Source organism: Cucurbita moschata, unplaced genomic scaffold, assembly GCF_002738365.1.
Source record: "Cucurbita moschata cultivar Rifu unplaced genomic scaffold, Cmos_1.0 Cmo_Scf00082, whole genome shotgun sequence".
Taxonomy (NCBI): Eukaryota; Viridiplantae; Streptophyta; class Magnoliopsida; order Cucurbitales; family Cucurbitaceae; genus Cucurbita; species Cucurbita moschata.
The window spans coordinates 522453-545288 of record NW_019268598.1 but is presented as its reverse complement, the minus strand read 5'-3'; the positions used below and the strand labels follow the sequence as shown (position 1 = coordinate 545288).

At 37.5% G+C, this 22836-nt stretch overlaps 1 long non-coding RNA gene across 1 annotated transcript; it reads right to left on the bottom strand.

The window, feature by feature from the left end:
- Positions 1–9630: 9630 nt before the first annotated feature.
- On the bottom strand, positions 9631–16901 carry LOC111438747. The gene is made up of 4 exons (XR_002709723.1): positions 16807–16901; positions 16597–16732; positions 16472–16493; positions 9631–9652 (listed from the first exon to the last, which is right to left on the bottom strand). It is a non-coding gene; the product is annotated as an uncharacterized LOC111438747 (long non-coding RNA).
- Between the last annotated feature and the right edge of the window lie 5935 nt (positions 16902–22836).

Genomic DNA, 22836 nt, shown 5'->3' with positions numbered 1-22836 from the left:
GCTACTATGTTCACAACATCACCTTAAGAAGGTCTTTGGTAGTTCATAATGAATCCACATGCTTCTTGCTCACTAACTCATTCAATGTTCTGTTTATCCTTTCTTTAGCACCATTTTGTCTTGCCTTATTGGGATCTGTCCTCATTAATCCTATTCCCTCGTTTGCACAAAATGTTTTAAATTCTGATTTTTCGTACTGTCCTCCATTGTCAGACCTCATGCATTTGATCTTTAAGTCGGTCTAATTTTCAACTTCAGCTTTTTACTTCTTGAAGTTGGCAAACACATCTGACTTGTGTTTCAAGAAATAAATCTTTACCTTCCTACTGAAATCATCGATTAAGGTGACGTAGAACTTTGGTCCTCTAAGTGATGGAACTGAAGATGATCCTCAAACGTCTGTATGGACCATTTTCAAAGCACTTTCTTTAGTTCTCTAGTAGCCTTTGTGAAGCTGACTTGTTTATGTTTACCCATAACACAGCTCTCACAAGGACTTGTATCAACAGAATTCAGGCCTTCCAAAACTTCTTTCACAGATAACATTTTCATTCCTCTAACGCTCATATGTCCAAGTCTATTGTGCCATTGACTTGAATTTGAAACACTCTCAGGAACAACAACCATGTTCATACACCCTACAATGGTGTATAAGGTTCCAGATTTTGTGCTACGTTGTACCACCATATCACCCTTCACAATCTTCCACGAACTCTTTCCAAACTCTGTTGCACAACTTGTGTTGTCCAACTGACCAATAGAGATCATGTTCTTGAGAACAAAAATATATCTGACATACTTTAATGTCCATTGATTTCCTATCGAATTTTTATGCAGACACTCTCTTTTCCTTCAATCTCTAAATCTTTGTTGTCGGCAAGATACACCTTTCAGACTTAAGATTCTAAAACAACTTTTTATTTGGAGACAAATGAATAGATGCACCTAAATAAAAAATTCATGATTTAATCAGACTGTCCATGGTGAGGGTTACAGCATCCCAATGTATTCTGCTGAATTTATAAAATCATCGTCATCCTCTGATTTGTGATTTTTATTCCTCTTTGGTCCTGTACAATCTGCCCAAAAGTGATCATTTTTTCCATAACTCCAACACGTTACGTTTGGTCTGTTTGAAATTTTTTTTACTGTTCTTTGATTTTGATCAACCCTTGTTTGGACCCTTCAATTTACTTCTTCCCCATTGGCAACACTGAAAACACCACCAGATGAACCCTCAATTTCTCGTTTGCAATACTTTCGCTGGGAACTACATCTCGAATTTCATTGAACTTCAGTTTCTTAGACTCTTAGAAATGCTAAACGCGGCAAAAACTGTATCCCAGAACTCGGGTAAAGATGACATCAAAATCAGTGCTTTAATTTCATCTTCGAAATTAATTTGTGCCGAACTCAGTTGACTTACAATCTTGTTGAATTCATTTATATGATCAGCAACAGATCCACCTTCAGACATTTGTAGATTGAACAATCTCTGCATCAAATACACCTTGTTCATAACTGGCAATTTTTCGTACATATTTGACTACACCTTCAACAGATCTGACATTGTCTTCTCCTTGATGATTTTGAATGTCACATTTCTGGATAGTGTCAACCAGATCAACTCTAAGGCTTATCGATTCTTAAGCTTCCACTGCTCCGTGATCATGGTATCTGGCTTCACCCCCAACAGAGGTTCGTGAAAATCTTTCTGGTATGGATAATCTTCAATCTGCATCTTCCAGAAATTGGAATCGAATCCATTGAACTTCTCAATTGCAATCTTTGAACTTTCCATCTTCACAGATCGTGGTGAATTTTGCCTAGTTTTGATACCAGTTGTTAGAATTGCACAACACCGCACACAATTTTGATGAACACAGAAGAATAGGAGAGAGAAAATGCAATGAGGAATATTGGCTAAATGTTTATAGTGATGACTTTAGTATGTACACCAAGAGAGAATACATAGAAGGTAAAAAGTACATCTTCCAAGCACTATCCAAGGGTATATAAGGGTAAATATATAGTTTCAGTTTACTATATATAGCTTTATCATATATAACCCCTCCTATATACATCTGCCTTATATTTTTTAAGTTTGCTATTTTTATCTTTACTAAATTCATTAGTTTGTAAGGCCTATAAAAGCCAAACAAGTTTTTTTTGTTATTCAATCAATTGTTTTGAGAGTTTTCTTCTGAGTTAATTTGTGCGTTTTCACAACATTTGGTATCAAATAACATCACAAGGCCGGATTGTGAGAAAAGAAATGCAGTTTTTTTTTCTCAAGAAAAAAGAAGAGTGAGCTTAAAGAGATTCAAAATATGGCAGCTGAAACCAATTTCGTTCAACCGGCAATTCCTAAGTTTGATGGCCATTATGATAATTGGTCTATGCTTTTGAAACCTCTATCGTAGCAGAAGGAGTGGAGATTATCGAAGCATAACAAAAAAAACAATTGCAGACTAGAAGCTGAAAGACTTGAAGGTCAAGAACAATCCTTAATAGAGATACTGCCAAACAAATTTGGAACTCTATAAAGCAGAAGTACTAGGGTTCCACAAGAGTCAAAAGAGCATAGCTCCATACTCTTACGAAAGAGTTTGAAGTTCTGCAGATGAAAGAGGGCGAGAGCGTTGATGCATATTTTGCTCGAAATATCACCATTGAAAATTCATGGTGAAAACATGAAACAAGTGTGTCGAACACAACCAAACATTCACAATCTTTATTAAGATCAATCGATAAGAGAATACAAAACACTTTGTAGATTATTACTGTTTTGCATTTCTTGGACGAAAACCTAGGTAGGTGAAGGGGAATTTATACTAGATGATAGACAACTATTCCTAAAATTTCTAACCTTTCTCCTACGACATGTAAATCATTTTCCGGAAATATTTAGATTTATTTATTCTTAAAATACCTGAATCATTTTCCTAAAATATTTTAACACTCCCCCTCAACACTAGTTCTCATTCGTTGTACCTGTTGAGCTGACAACAAAAACTCTCATGTTAACCCTTTTGTAAACAAGTCTGCCACTTGGTCTTCTGTCTTGATCGGCTGCATCTCGATTTCTTTCTTTAGGACTTTTTGTAAGGGTTCGGATTTTATTTCTTTTAGATTTTATGTTGAGATTTTATTTTTGCTACCAAAATGAAAAGATATTATGCTATGCATTTATTCTCGCTGGAAAATGTGCACGATTTCTGACAAGGAAGTTATTACCTTAAGGGAAATGTTATGAAATCTTTTATATATTCCTATATTCAACTCTTCTCCTTCCTTGAAAATGACTGTTGCTCTCCAAACTTGTTTCAGTTTTTGAGGGTGTCTGAGAGTACGAGAAAGTCGAGAGTGTTAGCCGGGAAAACGTGTGGGTTGGTTTGCTGGGTGGTTTTCTTGTTCGGCGAGTTCTCGAAATCGATTGCGTTGCTATATTGGAGGAAGAGTCGAGTGGAAGTTAGTGTCGACGTCAGAATCGGTGCGTCGAAGAAGAAAAACCGTCAGAAGCGAAGGACGAGGACGCCACGTGACCATTGTCGGAAATGGAGGAGATTGTGTCGTCGGCAGCGGCGGTGTTGGGAATAAACTTAAATGAAGGAAAAAGAAAAAGAAATAAGGTAGTTTCTATTTTTAGTTAATGTGGGTTTTAAAATTCAGTCAAAAGGACAAACATTTATTTCAAAGTAGTGGTTTTATGGGTTAGTAAACGTGGATGCTGATGGCCATTTTTAGCTTTAGAAAAATTATAAATACTTTTTGTCTCTCATAACCGAGAGAAGAAGAACAAAGAGCTGAGAGTGCAAAGAGCAAGAGTTACATAATTAAATTACAGTGTAATAGAAAAGGGTTTTGAGAATTTCTTTGTCTTCTTGTCTCTCCCCTCTCAACACCTTCTTCACATCTTCGTATGAGTTATTTAAACAAGTTGGTTTCAGAGCGAGCGTTTATTTTCTACAAGTTGGTATCAGAGCAAATTTATTTTTCAACAAATTGGTATCAGAGCCGATGGCAAACATGATGGGACAAATGCCGCTACCACGATTGACGAAGACGAACTACGAGAATTGGAGCATCCGAATGAAAGCTCTTCTCAGTTCGCAAGACACATGGGAGGTGGTCGAAGAAGATTTTGAAGAACTGAAGAATACCACGGGTTATACGGTAGCGCAAAACAAGGCGCTAAAGGAAGCACGATCAAAAAATAAGGCAGCATTATACATGCTGTTCTGAGCTGTTGACGAGTCGGGCTTTGAGAAGATTGCAAAGGCAACTACTTCAAAAGAAGCGTGGGACACTCTAGAAAAGGTGTTCAAAGGAACCGACTGAGTCAAGCAGGTGCGTCTCTAGACTTTGCATGGCGAGTAGGAGAGCATGAAGATGAAGGAGTCGAAAAATGTATCTGACTACATTACACATGTACAGACCGTGGCGAATCAGCTAAATCGAAACGGTGAAATGTTATCCGAGACGCGGGTTGTGGAGAAAATCTTGAGGTCGTTAATGGACAACTTTGAGAATGTTGTATGTGCCATAGAAGAATCGAAGGACCTAGCAAAGTTCACAGTCGATGAGCTCGCCGGTTCTCTCGAGGCACATGAGCAACGTAAGAAAAAGAAGAAGGAGCCACTCGATCAAGCGCTCCAGACGAAGGCATCAATAAAGGATGAAAAAGTACTCTACACTCAAAATGTTCAAGGTAGAGGTCGTGGAAGCCACGGGAATGGTTGAGGTGGTCAAAACAACAGTTACGAAGAAATCTATAATGAGAAGAGACTATCGAGCCAAGAAAATTGGCGTGGAAGAGAACGCAATCGAGGAAGAGGCGGCCGATCAAACATTCAGTGCTATAAATGTCAGAAATATGGCCACTATGCAAATAATTGTAACTCTGACAAATGTTACTATTGTGGTGGAATGGGTCATTATGCAAGAGAGCGTCGAGTCAAGAAAAAGGTGGAAGAAACCATCAACCTAGCCGTGGATGACACAACAAATGGAGGCATTCTCTTATTGGCCCAAAATGAAGAGCCGAACACAAAAGGAGACGACGGTGCGAAAGACGATGGCGATAGTCGTGAGGTAGTGGAAACTGTTGGAAATGAGGTGATGCACAGCGGATATGGCAAAATCCTAATAGCGGAGACGAGAAAATCGAAGAAAGATGAACAATCGAATAAAAGAGGGCTCGAGCTCAAAGAGAGAGAGCTCCAATGGCCGGAAAAGCAATTCGAGGAAGAAAGAAGAAAGAGGACGAAAATGAAAGAAGAAAAGAAAGAGTTAGAAACGAAGGTTGAAAGGTTAGAGAAAGAAGTGGCTGAGCTGAGTGAGAGTTCCTTCTATCTCAAACAAGAGAAGGAAGAGAATGGGCAGGTAATCTCTGATATTATGAAGAAAGTTGAAGAAGGTGTGAAAGTTGAAGAAGGTGTGAAGAAAGAGAAAGACTTGTTAATGAAGATTGAGGCTCTAGTGGACGAGCTAGTGTGGGAGGAGAAAGATATAGAGATGCGGACTCAATAGAGAAACTCACTCGACGTGAACCTAAATCAAGTCCAACAGGAGGCAGTAAATTTACAATATACGATTGAGACACTCACTCGTGATAAAGCCGAACTGGAGGAAGCAAAAATGCTAGCTATAAATGTCACTGTGGATTTGCGTAGGGAATTGAGTAAACTGAACGAAACCATGATGTCTGAGTCAAGCGTGGCAGAGAACGGGAAAAATGAAGAGTTGGTGTCTCAGATGGGCCGTTCTCGAAAAGATCCAAATGAAGTCTTATCAGAGAAGGACAAGCTTAGTTTGCCGCTCGAGAACAAGGAGAGGAAACTGAAGAAACCACGACTGAGCTCAAGAAAACGAAAACAGCGCAGGTGGAATCATTGAATAGAGCATTTAAGTTTATGGGGAGTTTTGTTGGAAATAAACTTAAATGAAAAAAAGAGGTAGTTTCTATTTTTAGTTAATGTGGGTTTTAAAATTCTGTCAAAACGCCAAACATTTATTTCTAGTGGTTTTATGGGTTAGAAAACGTGTAATTCTAATGGCCGTTTTTAGCTGTAGAAAAATTATAAATACATTTTGTTTCTCATTGTAATAGCAGAGAGAAAAAGAGCAAAGACCAAGAGTTATAGAGAAGTTAAGTACAGTGTAATAGAAAAGGGTTTTGAGAATTTCTTTGTTTCCTTGTCTCTCCCCTCTCGACACCTCCTTCACATTCGTGAGAGTTATCTAAACAAGTTGGTTTCAGAGCGAGCGTTTATTTTCTACAAGTTGGTATCAGAGCAAATTTTATTTTTCAACAGGCGGCACATCAAATTAGGGTTTTTGTGAGGGTTTGGGCAAAGGAGACGTGGAGTTAGGTCGGGTTTCGGCCTCTAAACCAGCCCATGGATGAACGTGGGCCCTGTGCGTTTTGGCCCAACACAGACGCGTGCCTGCAGCCTCGGTCTCGGCTCCACACACGTGCTCTCGGCTCGGCTTGACGTGTACGGTGGCTCGGCTCCGTCAAATCCAACAGCTCTGCTTGGCGGCTTAGTTGGTCGGCTCGGTAGCTCGGCTTATCGGCTTGGTATCACTATAATATATTGATTCTAAGGTTTTCGGCCCTTCCGAAGTCGTTTCTGCCCTTAGTTTTATCATCTAAGGTCAGTATGGTTCCTAACCGTCAAAGACAGATTGAGTTGGGAGTTTATTTTGATAAATAGCATGAGATTTAGCTAGGGTATGTTATGAAAGGTTCCTAAGTTTTTGTGTGGTTATTATAGGACGTATTTAACCGTTGAAATTAGCTTGTTGTTAGTGACTTCGGCCAAGACCATTGAGGTAAGTGACCTTACTGTTGTTGTTAGCTTACTACGTGTTGTATGATGGTGCGTGTCTTGTGGCCCCTGCATGCACCATAATTTTATGTGATATGACTTTATGATGTATGGATTATGTGACTGTTTATGCTATAAAAGGTTAATGATTATTTTGACCGTCGACTGTTTTACACTAGGAAAAGTTATAGATTATGTTGAATGTTGATTGTTGACTATTTATGCTATGTAAAGATAATTGATCTGCTAGTATTATATGCCATGAAAATGTTGATCGATGCCATGGATACGCGTAGTATTATCGAGTCATGTCATAAAAGGTTTATGGAACTGGAATGTATTTTCATGTTATGTAATATGCCATGTAATGTAAGAAACGTATATGTGATGTTAGCAATGTATATGTAATGTCATGTTAGGTATGTTAAGGGACCTCATGTATATATGTATGTCACTTGCATCGGGATACTTCCCCTTTATGATACGAAAGAATGAATTACGATATTTATGTTCGCCATGATATCATGCAAGCCCTTTTCTATTATGTGGTGTCCGGCGATGTGTAACACGTTGTGCCCGACCAAGCCAGGCCCAGGGGGTATTTATACAAGCCCGCTGGTAGGTCCATGTACGCGTACATGGGCCGTGTGTGAAGGAGTACCACACATCCAACCCTACCCGGAATAGAAAGCGCCCAAGGTCATGTAAAGTTTATGAAAAGTTAGGTCCCGCTCATATGTTACATGTGTTTGTATTTCTAACCCCAACAGTGGGGTGACTTACTAAGTATTTCATAAAATACTCAAGCCACGTGCTACCTACATTTTTCAGGTAAAAGCAAGGCGCTAATATACGATTGACGGCGGAGCTGAGTACACCATGGAAGTTGGAGAGGGGATATTTTTAGGAGTTTAAGTTTATTTGACTGTTTTAAGTTAAAGCATGGAATATTGTTTTATTTAGATTTATTTTGAATTCAGTTACGGAAGGTTTTATTTTTGGAGATAGGTTTGTTTTTTAGATTTATGAATCCTTATGAAAGACTTTGTTGTGTTTTCGAAGGGGTATTTATGATGAGCTTCCGCATAATGAATTATGTATGCATAGGTGACGTCACTAATTAGGTTTGGAAAATTAGGGGCGTTACACTTTATCTCTAATGGAATGGAAGTGCACCTCCATATGCTTTGTTCTAGCATGAAACACCAGATTTTCTACTAGGTGAATCGCAGATTGGTTGTCGCAATGAAGTGGTATTGATAGTCAATTTTCTGGCGCCAATCTTCCATCAAGAGTTTCAGCCATGTACTTTCCATAGCTGCTCCAGCCGTTGCTCTGAACTCTGCTTCTCTAGTTGACAATGATATTGTTCATTGTCTTTTGCTACACGAAGACATTTTTTTCGAATTGAGTTGAACACATACCTAGTGCTTGATCTTCTAATATCGATATACAACATAGTCAGCATCACAGTATCTGGCTATCTTGCAGTCTTCACTTTTTTTGTACAAAAAATCATACTTGTTTTTATCTTCGTCATACCTCAAGATCCGTCGAGCCGCATCCAAATGAAGCTTCTTTGAACTTTGCATATACTGACAAATGACTCCAACTTCATTCTCAAATCCATTTGTGTAACGACCGATCTTTGAAAATATAGAATCACGGGTCGCCACGTGGACTCAAGAGTAAATAAAAAACTTTTCAATACTTCTTGTAGTTTGAACAGGGGATTAAAAGTTAAAAGTTACTTGATTTACATTTAAAAAAAAGAAAAAACACAAAACACGTACCGAAAATCCGTGGGGTCACATAAAAAGAAATGGTTACAAAATATCGCAGGTTTAAAAAAAACGTCAAAAACCATAACCAAAACGACATGGAAGAAGAGGACTCAATCTAAGGGCCCCCCTTCTGCAGCTGCACGACTCCATACGTCCCCGCCACCGACCCAGATCTACTTTACTCCTGAAAAATAGCAAATAACACGGAATGAGTATATAAACAATACCCATTAAGCAATTGGCTCGTATGCTCTTGTCGAACTTAGCCCTATTCACGGGATACTAAGTTTTGAGCTCGAATAGTCACTAGTCAGAGACCTAGTGGTGCCTGGCAACATCCAACTGTTCTTAAGATCAGTAACTACCTGCCACTGTGCCTCATTAGGCCGGGTCAGTCACTACCTGTCTTACGCCCTTGTCGGCTCAGATCAGTAAAACTACCTGTCTTAGGAACAGTAACTAACTGTCTTAATGCCGCTCGGCTGGACCAATAAAAGGTCATGGCTCATCTCACTAAGCACCCCTGACGTGTTATCACAGTAATATACTATGATTACCCTCAACCCCTCGTGGATGACTATGAAAACGATACACTGCCCTTACGTGCTTCCTAACTTATAATAACTAGCACCTAATAATTGATCCAACTCCCAAGGGTAACAATGGCCTACCCAAGCCCCACGCCCAATGCCTAACAAAGAACCACGGTAACAACACGTCACCATGCTAAGTCACATAATAACCATAATAACCATCTAGCTCAACATACAAACATACCATTTCATATGCCTATACGAAATTTCACATTCATGCCAACGAAGCTATATAACCATAAGGACAACCAAAGTACGACCACACACACATTATCGAAGTACCACTCCATGAACTAACTTTATCCATTCCTACGTACGTTACTAAATTGTTTGGCCACAAATCCAAATCGACTCCTACAAGCAAGTACTTGAAAACTTGCTCTAGATGATTACTTACCTGATCGTAGACTCCCAAAACTTTTATCGAGTCTTCAAGTGTCCCCTTGTGATAAGCGCCTACAATGCTGGAATTTGCAAAGCTAGAGGTCCTTCTAGAATCCTTGCAAAACGCTCACAGAGAAAGCTAACTTAACGGATTGATTCCAACCAAGAGCTGGTTAGAAGATGAATGACTCTTAGATCGAACTTGGAATCTATGATGGTCACTCTTAGATACCAAGACAATTCACTCCAGAATTAGCTTGATCAAAACTAATTCAATGAATCGGTTTAAACATCAAATCTAACGCAAGATTTGAAAAACAATAACACCAAAAGGGTATCAAGAAAACACAAAGGTTTTTTCCGTATTCAACCAAAATCCCTCAAACATGAGTATTACATGCCTTTAAATAGGCCCAAAAGATAACCCTAACAAAACAAAATTCAGCCACCAACCACTGATAAATGCTATTAAATGCAAATGGAAGAATATAAGGCAATTCATACAAACTATTAATAAATGCTATTAAATATAAATTGAAGCAAAGAAGGCATTAATAAATTGTCTTAATTGGTAGTTCAACTACCAAAGGCAAGTCTTCTAATTATTTTCCAATATCAGCCACCCCATTATCTTCTTGATCTGATATGCTAATGCTATAAAGATTTTTGGGCTCAAAAGTCTTTGTTTCAACCTGTACACTAGCTAACTTTTGAAGATGCAATGTATAGGCCTCTTGAATCTTCTTAACCTTGCTTCTTGTAATCGGTCCTTCGGGTACATGCAAAGGTCAGTAGTTGAATTCATATCATCCTCCCTTTCTTTAAAAGGATTTGTCCTCAAATCAAGGTCTTCATTCCCTACATCAAATGGAGTCAAATCAGCCACATTAAAAGTGGAACTTACATTGTACTCACCTCTGAGATCTAGCTTGTATGCATTGTCATTGATCCGCTCTAGTACTTGAAAAGGACCATCTCCTCTTGGTTGAAGTTTTGACTTTCTCTGACTTGGAAACATTTCCTTTCGTAGATGGATCCAAACCCAGTCACCTTGTTTAAAAATCAATTTCTTTCTTCCTTGGTTCTTGCGCGTGACTAGTTTTTTATTTTTGTTTTCAATTCTTTCTTTTATGTCTTTGTGAATTTTTTTTATGTATTCGGCTCTTGAAGAAGCTGCATCATTAGCAAACATATTAGGTGGCAAAGGCAATAAATCTAGAGGAGTTAAAGGATTAAATCCATACACAACCTCAAACGGTGAACACTGAGTGGTACTATGTAATGCTCTATTGTATGCAAATTCCACAAAAGGTAGAGTCTCTTCCCAAGACTTAAGATTTTTAGAAATTAGTGACCTAAGTAAGGCTCCTAATGTTCTATTAACGACCTCAGTTTGTCCATCGGTTTGGGGGTGACATGTTGTAGAAAATAGAAGCTTAGTTCCCAACTTTCCCCACAAAACCTTCCAAAAATGGCTTAAAAATTTTACATCCCTGTCACTAACAATGGTTTTGGGAATACCATGCAATCTAACCACTTCCTTAAAGAATAGATTAGCTATATTGGTAGCATCATCTGTTTTGTTACATGGAATGAAATGTGTCATCTTACTAAACCTATCAACCACCACAAAAATGCTATCATGGTGTCTTCTAGTCTTTGGTAATCGTAGAACAAAATCCATGCTAATGTCAACCCATGGCTCACTAGGAACATCTAAAGATGTGTAAAGACCATGTGGTTGTGTCTTAGACTTAGCCTCCTTACATTTAAAACATTGCTTGCATACTTTGTTCACATCTTTCCTCATTTTCAACCAATAAAAATGTTCACACAACATGCTATATGTTTTAAATTCTCCAAAATGTCCCATAAGTCCTCCCCCATGAGCCTCCTTCACAAGTAACTCTCGAATAGAACATCTAGGGATACAAAGTTTACCCTTCCTAAAAAGCATATCATCGAACACCATATGATCTTGCACATGTTTCCCTTCTAAACATTGCATATACACATCATAAAATTCAGATTTTTCAACTTTGTACAATTCAATCATGTGTTTAAAACCAAGAATTTTTGCAGTAAGGGAAGAAAATAAAGCATACCTTCTTGATAATGCATCTGCGACCACATTATCCTTCCCCTTTTTGTAATGGATTACATAAGGAAACGTCTCAATGAATTCCACCCATTTAGCATGTCTCCTATTTAGCTTTGTTTGGCTTTTGAGGTGCTTCAAACTTTCATGGTCCATATGAATAACAAACTCTTTTGGCCACAAATAATGTTGCTAAACTTGCAAAGCCCTCACAAGTGCATATAACTCTTTGTCATAAGTCGGATAGTTGAGTTGTGCTCCATTAAGCTTTTCACTAAAGAACATGATTGGCCTTTTTTCCTGCATTAAAACAGCCCCTATGCCTATCCCACTTGCATCACATTCAATTTCAAAAGATTTATCAAAGTTAGGTAAAGCAAGACAAGGTGCATTGGTTAATTTATCTTTCAGTTCATTGAATGCATTCTCTTGTTTTTCCTTCCATTCAAATTTCACATGCTTTTTAACAAGTTCATTCAATGGTGATGCTATACTACTGAAATCCTTAATGAATCTCCTATAGAAACTAGCCAAACCATGAAAAGATCTTACCTCGGTTGCGTTTGTGGGTGTTGGCCATTCTCTAATAGCTTTTACCTTTTCTTCATCAACTTGTACTCCCTTCTTTCCAACTAAGAACCCTAGGAAGTTGACTTGGTCTAGACAAAAACTGCACTTTTTGAAGTTGGCATAAAGCTTCTCTTCTCTAAGTATAAACAAAATTTTCTTAACGTGCAAAATATGATCATTCAAGCTTTTTGAGTAAACAAGGATATCATCAAAGTATACAACAACAAATTTTCCAATATAGTCTCTCAAAACATGATTCATTAGCCTCATAAAAGTACTTGGTGCATTTGTAAGGCCAAATGGCATAACGAGCCACTCATAAAGCCCAAACTTTGTTTTGAAAGCCGTTTTCCACTCATCTCCCACATTCATTCGAATTTGATGATAACCACTTTTAAGATCTATTTTTGAAAACAGATTAGCACCATATAATTCATCCAACATGTCATCCAATCTAGGAATAGGGTGTCGATACTTTACCGTGATCTTGTTGATGGCTCGACAATCAACACACATCCTCCACGTGTGTGTTAATAATAAGCGCCTACAATTTGTTGATGGCTCTGATACCAAATGATAAGCGCCTACAATGCTGGAATTTGCAAAGCTAGAGGTCCTTCTAGAATCCTTGCAAAACGCTCACAGAGAAAGCTAACTTAACGGATTGATTCCAACCAAGAGCTGGTTAGAAGATGAATGACTCTTAGATCGAACTTGGAATCTATGATGGTCACTCTTAGATACCTAGACAATTCACTCCAGAATTAGCTTGATCAAAACTAATTCAATGAATCGGTTTAAACATCAAACCTAAAGCAAGATCTGAAAAAGAATAACACCAAAAGGGTATCAAGAAAACACAAAGGTTTTTTTTATGTATTCAACCAAAATCCCTCCACGTGCCATCTTTCTTGGGTACCAAAATCACAGGAACCGAACAAGGACTCATGCTTTCTCTAACATATCCTTTATCCATGAGTTCTTCCACTTGTCTCTGAATCTCCTTAGTCTCGGTGGGATTGGTTCTATAGGCAGCCATATTTGGAAGAGTTGCCCCAGGTACGAAGTCAATTTGATGTTCAATCCCTCTTAGAGGGGGTAACCCCGTACATGCATCTTCATGTGGAAATATGTCATTGAATTCCTGCACAAGAGACTTAAAAGCACTTGGCAAAGCATCATCAGTTTTTGGTTCCATTGCTAAACACATTCCTTTGCACATAAGTACAAATTTTGGTTCTTGGGCTAACATATTCCAAATTTTTCCCATTCTTATAACCAAACTCACATTTTCTCTCTTTTCTTCAAAATCATTTTTTTTTTCTCTCTTGGTTTTCACTCATCCTTTGCCCCTCACTTTTCTCTTTTTTTTTCACTCTTATCTCTCTCTTTTACCTCAGTTTCTTCTCTCCACTATTGTTCTTCATATTCTTTTCTTTTCTTTTCTAATTTCAATTGGTCACAATGTACTTCATATGGAGACAATGGAAGTAAAGTAAATTTCTTCCCACACAAAGTAAAAGTATACTTGTTCATCAAACCATCAAATGTTATCTTTCTATCATATTGCCAAGGTCGGCCGAATAAGATGTCCCCCGCATGCATTGGTACGACATCACAAAGAACTTCATCTTTATATCTTCCAAGAGTAAAAGAAATAAGAGCTTGGGAGTTCACCTTAATTTCTTCTTTGTTTGTTAACCAATGAAGTTTGTATGGTTTTGGATGGGGATGGACAGAAAGTTGAAGTCTTTTTACAAGGAAGCTGCTTACCACATTTGTGCAACTTCCACTATCAATCACCAAGCTGCATGGGTTTCCTTTGACCAAACATCTTGTGTGGAACAAGTTTTCCCTTTGATCTTCAAATTTCTCTTCCTTGATTTGAACATTGAGTACCCTTCTTGTGATCAAAGATATGGAATTACCTTCTTCAACATACTCATCAACATATGCTGCGGTTTCTTCCACAAGCTGTGAGTCCTGATCCTCACATTCATCATCTGAATCAAGTATACCATTCCTTATCACCATAACTTTTTTATTAACACACTCTTTGCTCATGTGTCCAAACCCTTTGCACTTCCAACATTGAATAGAACTAGACTTCTCCTTTACCATCTTTGAAGCTTCATTCTTTTTACCAATGGAACTCTCAGCCTCCACTCTTTTAGCAGCCACAAACTTTTCTTTTGGTGACATTGATTCATTTCTATTCACAAAACTATCCTTGTTCCAAGTTTTAGAATTTGAAAAGGTGTTAGTTCGTGATGTGTACCTTTTTGAATGCTCTTTTTCTTCCTTCAATTGGTCTTCAATTTTGAGAGCATAATGATACATGTCCTCCAGATATGGTGGTGGATTTCTGTCAACAAGATGAGCAATTTCTCGATTCAAACCTCCAAGGAATCTAGACATGGTATCTTCTTCTTCTTCTCTAACATTTGCTCTTTCCATCTTAGTTTCCATCTCTTGATAATATTCCGCCACACTTTTTGTTCCTTGTCTCAAACCTTGCAATTTAGTTTTCAAATTTCTTTCCTAATGTTTTGGAACATACCTTTTTCTCATGGCTTCTTTAAGTTCTTCCCATGTCTCTATTGGATCCTCCTCTTTTCTTCTTCTCTCAGATTTGAGATGTTGGTACCAATCACCAGCATGATTGGTAAATTCAGCAATAGCAAGTCTCATCTTCTTATTTTCACTATAGGTGTTGCAATCAAACACATGCTCTATCTTTCTTTCCCACTGCAAGTATGCCTCAGAATCTGCCGTTCCACAAAAGGGCGGGATTTTGAGTTTAACTCCCCCATCTCTATCTTCATGTACTCTTTCCATCCTTCTAGGTTGCATAATAGTTGCATGGTTATTTCTTCCTCTCCATCTACCATCAACTTGTCTTTCTTGTACTACTATACCTTCATCTTCTTGTAATGTTCGTTCTTGTCTTTGTTGTTGCGCCCTTCTTTCTTGTCTATCTTCCATCATTATTTCCATCATACCTTGAATTGCTTGAAGAATGGTTGTATTAAGATCTGGTACTGGTGGTACTGCTTCTCCATTATGTGACATTTTGTTATCAAGGGACTTCACCACACTTCTCACAAAAATTTCACTCAGGGACACTCGTGTTTAACACTCAAAGGTAGGCTTTTGGTACTAGGTCAAGAATGTAAAGGCTGGCCTTTTTTTTTTTTTGGTGCAATCTTGCTTTAAGCTTGATTATAACCAATTCAACGATCAATTCTAACAAGCTAAGACTAGTATCTCAAGGATCAAGAGCTTGAAAATAAATGATAAGAACTGAATATATATATATATATTTTTTTTTTCTCTCAGAACTGATTTTTTTTCTTTTTTTTTTTCGATAATCTGAGAGAGAAAAAAAATTGATACAAAAAAAAATAACAATAAAAATATTTCACCTCTAGAGCGGCCAAAGAACGTCGACCAAATGCTCTGATACCAAATGATAAGCGCCTACAATGCTGGAATTTGCAAAGCTAGAGGTCCTTCTAGAATCCTTGCAAAACGCTCACAGAGAAAGCTAACTTAACGGATTGATTCCAACCAAGAGCTGGTTAGAAGATGAATGACTCTTAGATCGAACTTGGAATCTATGATGGTCACTCTTAGATACCAAGACAATTCACTCCAGAATTAGCTTGATCAAAACTAATTCAATGAATCGGTTTAAACATCAAATCTAACGCAAGATTTGAAAAACAATAACACCAAAAGGGTATCAAGAAAACACAAAGGTTTTTTCCGTATTCAACCAAAATCCCTCAAACATGAGTATTACATGCCTTTAAATAGGCCCAAAAGATAACCCTAACAAAATAAAATTCAGCCACCAACCACTAATAAATGCTATTAAATGCAAATGGAAGAATATATGGCAATTCATATAAACTATTAATAAATGCTATTAAATATAAATTGAAGCAAAGAAGGCATTAATAAATTGTCTTAATTGTACCAAAGGCAAGTCTTCTAATTATTTTCCAATATCAGCCACTCCATTATCTTCTTGATTTGATATGCTAATGCTATAAAGATTTTTGGGCTCAAAAGTCTTTGTTTCAACCTGTACACTAGCTAGCTTTTGAAGATGCAATGTATAGGCCTCTTGAATCTTCTTAACCTTGCTTCTTGTAATCGGTCCTTCAGGTACATGCAAAGGGTCAGCAGTTGAATTCATATCACCTTGACTAAGCTTGGTGTTTTCCTATAATAAGACATTTATGGAATGTGTGAGTCAAGTACCTAAATCCGAATAAAGACGAATACGATGGTGTGAAATAGGAACAAATCAGGTTTCGGTTCTGTACAGGTGGGTCGGGTCGGGTCAGGTCGTGCCCCTCAGTTTTCGGCCTCTTCTTCCCACCTCCTTCTTGATCTTTCTTTCCTCTCAACACCTCATGTCTTCTTCTTCACAAGGACTCACCAACTTCCCTCGACAATAACCTAGGTACATCAATCCTGTGAAATGTATTAGGGTTTTGGAAAACAACAACAAAAATCACACCACTAAGACTTACCGTCGGCCTTCTCCCTTCCTCAACCGTTCGGCCCACCGTTGCTAACGAGTGCCTCCAGCTCCGTCGTTTGTCTTCACCACTCCACCCTCTCCTCTGTCTTCTTTTCTTTCTTCTTTTTTTTTCTTTTCTTTCTTCTTTCCTTCTTTCTTCTTTCTTCGTTCTTCTTTTCTTTTCTTTCTTCTTTCTTCTTTTCTCTTTTCTCCCCCGCCTCTCTTTTCTTTTCATTTTTAACTCTTAAAGAGTAGTACAACTCGCATTTCTCTCTCTTCACTTATTGCTAGCTATACGGCTCTTACAATTTGGTGGTTCATGTAGATCTCTTGGTCCAACTCTAGATGCAAGAATATATTATTCATATCCATTTGCCAAAATTTTCAATTTTTTTTTGCCATAAGTGCTGGAGGAACTTGAACGATAATGATCTTCAGCACTAAACTAAACGTTTCATCATAATCAAGTCCATATTGCTGAAAGAACCTTGGAGCTATAGTCCGAGCCTTGTATTTCTCAATTGATCCATCCAAGAGACATTATTTTGTAAATCCAATTTCATAGATGGGTTTGATATCTATTGGTCTTGGCACTAATTCCCAAGTTTGATTTTGATCCAAGGCTATATTTTTTTCCTCCATTACCTACTGCCAAGCCGTATTTTGTGATGTTTCTTCATACATCTCTGGCTCTTTAACTTCGTCTTCTATAATAATTGTATTGACATATTTTGGATTTGACTTTTGGATTCTTTCTAATCGTCTGAGTTGTTGAAGTGTCATTTCCTTTTCACTAGGTTCGTTTGGTTGAGTCACTTTTTGCTCACCAACATCAGTGCCACTTGGATCTTTAAGTACATCAACATTTAAGTAAATGTGTACAGTTTGCTTCCCCATCTTATGTGGAAGGGTTTCTTCAATCCTAATAATACTTCCTTCTCTGAGGGTCAACCCGCTTCCATTACACCACTTGGATCGTCAGTCATGCGGTTTGAGCATCCTGAATCAATGATCCAGTCATCCTCGTAATCAATATGCTCTCTCATCATAGCCATGAGCGCTAGCTCATCTTCTTCTATGACACATATTGCCTCTGCATCCCATTCATCCTCCATCTCCTTTTTTGAGGTTGCCACATTGTTTTCGACAGACTTTTTCTTGGACCAACAATAACTGGACATGTGACCCTTCTTCTCGCAATTCTAGCAAATACCTTCAAATCTCTTCCTTTCAGAGCTCTTATTGTCGTTCTTTTGACCTCTCCCTAGTTGTGCAGGTCCTTGGTGGCTTCTTTCTTTGTCACCATTTTTCTATCCACATTTGGTAGACGACTTATTGTTGCTCCGACTTTCACTTGTGTAGAGTGTTTCTTCTTTACCCTCTAATGTGATTCCTTCTATTTGTTTAGCCATGGCTTCTTGACTGACTAACAAATTTTCAAACTCTACAAGTGATGGTTGAGCGGGCAATCCTTGTACAGCAATAATGAAGCTTCTATATTCTGGTTGCAATCCATGGATAATGATTTTCTTCATTCGAGATTCTCCAATGGCGGACTTCAGGTCTAGTTCAATAATCTCTCGATAGATCACTTAACCTTGTGGAAGTACTGAGCAATTGTCATGCCACATTGTGAAATTGACAACAACTCGTTCTCCAGAAGTTGTACCCTTGTATTGTTCTTTGAGAATAGCATCACGAACGTATCACATGCTTCTTTCAATGACTTGTCATCTCAAATGTGCTCTAACATCTCTCCGATTGTGGTCTTCAAGAAAAACATTGTTTTGCCTGCTTTGATTCTCCATTTGTGCAAGACACCATTAGAATCCTCCTCTGACGGCGTAGTTTCACAACCGCCAACGATCTTCAGAGGTCATGTCCTTGTAAATAAGACATCATGCATATTGTCCACGTGTTGTAGTTGTTGTTGTTGAGTTTCTTGATTCCTCCAACAATTTGGAAATCACCCATCGTGTTGGCAATACCTTAGTAAAATCAAACAAGCCTTTTCAACATAAAACTTGCAGAGTCACGAACTACTCACGATACAAGAAAACTCACTCACTAATAATCTTAAGAAATCGTTTTTGATGTGAAAGATTAGACAGAGCTGCAACCATAGAGCATACTAAGAATTCCAAGAGATCAGACAACCTACACTAACCTCGCTCTGATATCATATTGTTGAACACAACTTTCTATGGGAAACACTCACACTCTTTATTATGACCAATCGAGAAGATAATACAAGACACTTTGTAGAATACTACTGCTTTATATTTCTTGGGATGAAAACGTAGGTAGGGTGGAGGGGTATTTATACTAATGATAGGCAATCTATTCCTAATTTTTTTTTTAACTTTATTCCTAAAATACTTAAATCATTTTCTTAAAATATCTAGGTATCTTTATTCTTAAAATACATGAATCATTCTCCTACAATAAATATACAATGTACTCATACAATTATTGGGCTAGTGATGATATTTTAACAAAATGGTGATTATTGAAAAAATCTTGAGATCATGACCTCAAGATTTCACTATGTTATATGTTCAATTTAAGAGTCTAATAACTTAGACACTTTAACTATCTATGAATTGCAAAACAGCTTGTTGGTACATGAGCAAAGACTAAATGAACGTGTAGGTGATGAACAAGCACTAAAGGTGGCATACGATAATATAATCAATGGAAGAAGAGGTGATCGAGCTCGTGAAGCTTTTTGAGGAAGAGGTAGAGGAGGGGGGAGACATCCGTTCAACAAAACTACAGTTGAGTGTTATAAGTGTCATTAGTTAGGACACTTTAGATATGAGTGTTCTCAATGGGAGAAGGAAGCAAATTATACTGAGCTTGAGGAGAAGGAAGAAATGATTATGATGTCATATGTGGAGCTTAATCAATCAAGGAGGGAAGATGTTTGCTTCCTTCATTCGGGGTGTAGCAATCATATGTGTGCAAACAAGGAATGGTTCTCAGATCTTGATGAGGAATTCCGACAATTTGTAAAGCTTAGAAATAATTTCAAGATGGCGGTGTTGGGAAAAGGTAACATTAGGTTGCAAGTTGCTGGAATGATTCTCCATGTTGTATCAAAATAAATACACCTCTCTCTCACTAAGACTTAGTATGCAAACAACAATGTCTAGGATGTTCATACTACTTGCAAGAATCATGCCACAAACCGCCACTTGTTTTCAAACAATTATAGAAGACAACACTCATCTTTGGCACTGTAGATATGGATATCTAGAGTTTCAAGAGTTTGAGAACATTGCAACATAAGCAAATGGTGAGAGGGTTACCTCAATTGAAAACATCGTCTAAAATATGCACTGATTGCCGAAAGCAACATAGGGATGCATTTCCAAAGAGAATTTTTGGAGAGCTAACACAAGCTTGCAATTGGTACATGCAGACATTTGTGGACCCATCAAACATCTTTCCAAGAGTAAGAAGAGATATTTCACAAGTTTTATTGATGATTAAAGTCGCAAAGTGTGGATATATTTTCTTGCTGAAAAAACTAAAGCCGATAGGAAAGAGAAAGATACTAGAGAATTAATTCTTGTTGAGAAAGAGACTGGAGATTTTTTTTTCTACCAATTGGGGCCCTCCCTTCACCACCCCCATGGGGATGGTCTACAGGGTTCATAACTACTCCTCTTACTACAGGACGCTAATTCGTGGCCTGCGCACCGATAGGGGCGGAGAGTTCACCTTTCACGAGTTCAATATTTTTTGCAAAACTAATGGTATCAGTATACAAATTACTACAGCCTACACTCCCCCAATAAAATAGTGTAGCTGAGCACAAGAACAGATCAATCATGAACATGGTTAAAAGTATATTATCAGAGAATCAAGTTTCAAAGAATTTCTTGCCAAAAGCAGTAAACTGGACAGTGCACGTGACAACAGAAATCCTACAATAGTAATGAAAGATATGACTCTTGAGGAGGCTTGGAGTGACATAAAACTTAATGTTGATTATTTTCGAATTTTTGGATGTATTGACCATGTTCATGTATTAGACGGCAAGAGAAAGAAGTTATAAATGATAACAGTTTTTAGTGTGCTACTATAAATGATTAGCTTAGGCCTGTGGTTTCCCTGATCAAACTAGAAGTTACCAAGGAACCATCTCTTTATGGATGTCCATTTAGGTTAGAACCACTCATCATTTAGTGGTTGTTAATTTTTATTTTTAGAGTTTGCTATTTTATCTTTACTAAATTAAGTTTGTAAGGCCTACAAAAGTGATGAATAACATCAACGCCCGCTTAGACGGATAAATCCCATAAAAATTACTATATCTTCTATCGAAAGAGGAGAAATAAATCTGGAGATGCTGATAGTTCCCAAGGAGTTCCAACCAAGTTCTTTTGTTTTCAATCAATGCAATTGATTTCGGAGTTTCATTTTGAGTTAATTTGTGTGTGTTACAACAACAGGACTACCTTTGATTATCTCATAACTCGAAAAGCTGCCTTCAGATGTGGGTTTCTTGGTTCATGTATAAATTGACTAAGCATACGAATTGAATACACTATTTCAAGCATGATAATAGTTAAATATATTAATCTGTCAATCAACCGTCTGTATTTGGTTTGAACATTCAACTTCTCCCCTTCTGTCAGAGAAAGCTTCAAATTTTGATCCATAGGAATTTTTTTTGGACATGCTCCTGTGTCTTAAAGAATTTATAAAGCATACTTCCTCCGAGACATAGAAATTTCTTTTCTAGATAGAGAAAATTTAATGCCTAGAAAATATTTCAAATTTCCTAAATCTTTGATAAGGAATTTCTCGAGTAAACAAGTCTTGAGATGTTGAATTTATTTGAGATATTGTCTGTCAACAGAATATCATCAACATAGATAAGAATTGCAATGAAGTAAGTACCTCTACTCTTAGTAAATAAAGAGTAATCGGCTTTTGATTGAATGTAGTCTGCACTTTGTAAAGTGGTAGAGAATATGGAGAATCAATTGCAAGTAGCCTGTTTTAACCCATAAAGAGACTTATGTAGCCGGATATATTGTTTTAGGTTATGTCTCGATTGTAATAAGAGCTAGAAAAGCACGTTGAAGAAGAGAAGACTGTTTGGTACGAGTAGGAGAAAAATAAGAGAATAAAAAATAATGATGAAGAGAAGACCTGGTGCTAGTGCTAGAACTTAGAGATTAAATGATTGGCTGCAGAAGACATCTCCTAATCATTATGCCAAGCTGGAGACTGTCCGGTACGAGTAGAATGTCGGAGTGGAACTGGTGTATCAGGTGAGATAGGATTAGAATTAGTGGATGAATCTGGAGAATGAATAGAAGGTGAAGAAATTTCAGGTGGGATAGGATTAGAATTAGTGGGTGAATCTAAGGAACATAAGGTGAAGGAGATGACGAAATAGGAGGAAAATGGGAGTTGAAGGAGATGATATCAAAGTTTGTGAAATTCATGAAAAAGAATCTTAAAAAAAGGAACTTCTTTCTTTTCGATAAGCTCTAGCATGTAATAGGTCATCCCATCTCCCGATTGTCTCTATGAAACAATCGGGAGACAGTAAAGATTAGATCAAATGAGAAAGGAATAATAGGGGTATGCGATAGATAGTGATCTATGTTGATTGACTATTTTTATACTCATTTTTTAATGTAATGAAATGCAGGACAACAAAAGAAAGACTAGGTCTTATTATTCCTACATGGTACTAACACTCCTTTGATACTTCCAAGAGTTTCTCTGCCTCTTTTATTTGTACTTAATTTTTTCGATTATACTAGAAATCATATAATAACTTGTTATAATTCGATTTTTTGGATTGTTTCATCAATGGTGTTGTGCCCGAATCTCTTTTTGACTATGCGCTAGTGATTCCACTATTATTAGTGAATAATAATTATTAGTGAGCAATTATGGAATAATTCTTTTATATTCATAGAGATAGGGGACATAATTCACATGGATATGGTAAGTCTCGCTTGGGCTGCTTTAATGGTAGTCTTTACATTTTCTCTTTCACTCGTAGTATGGG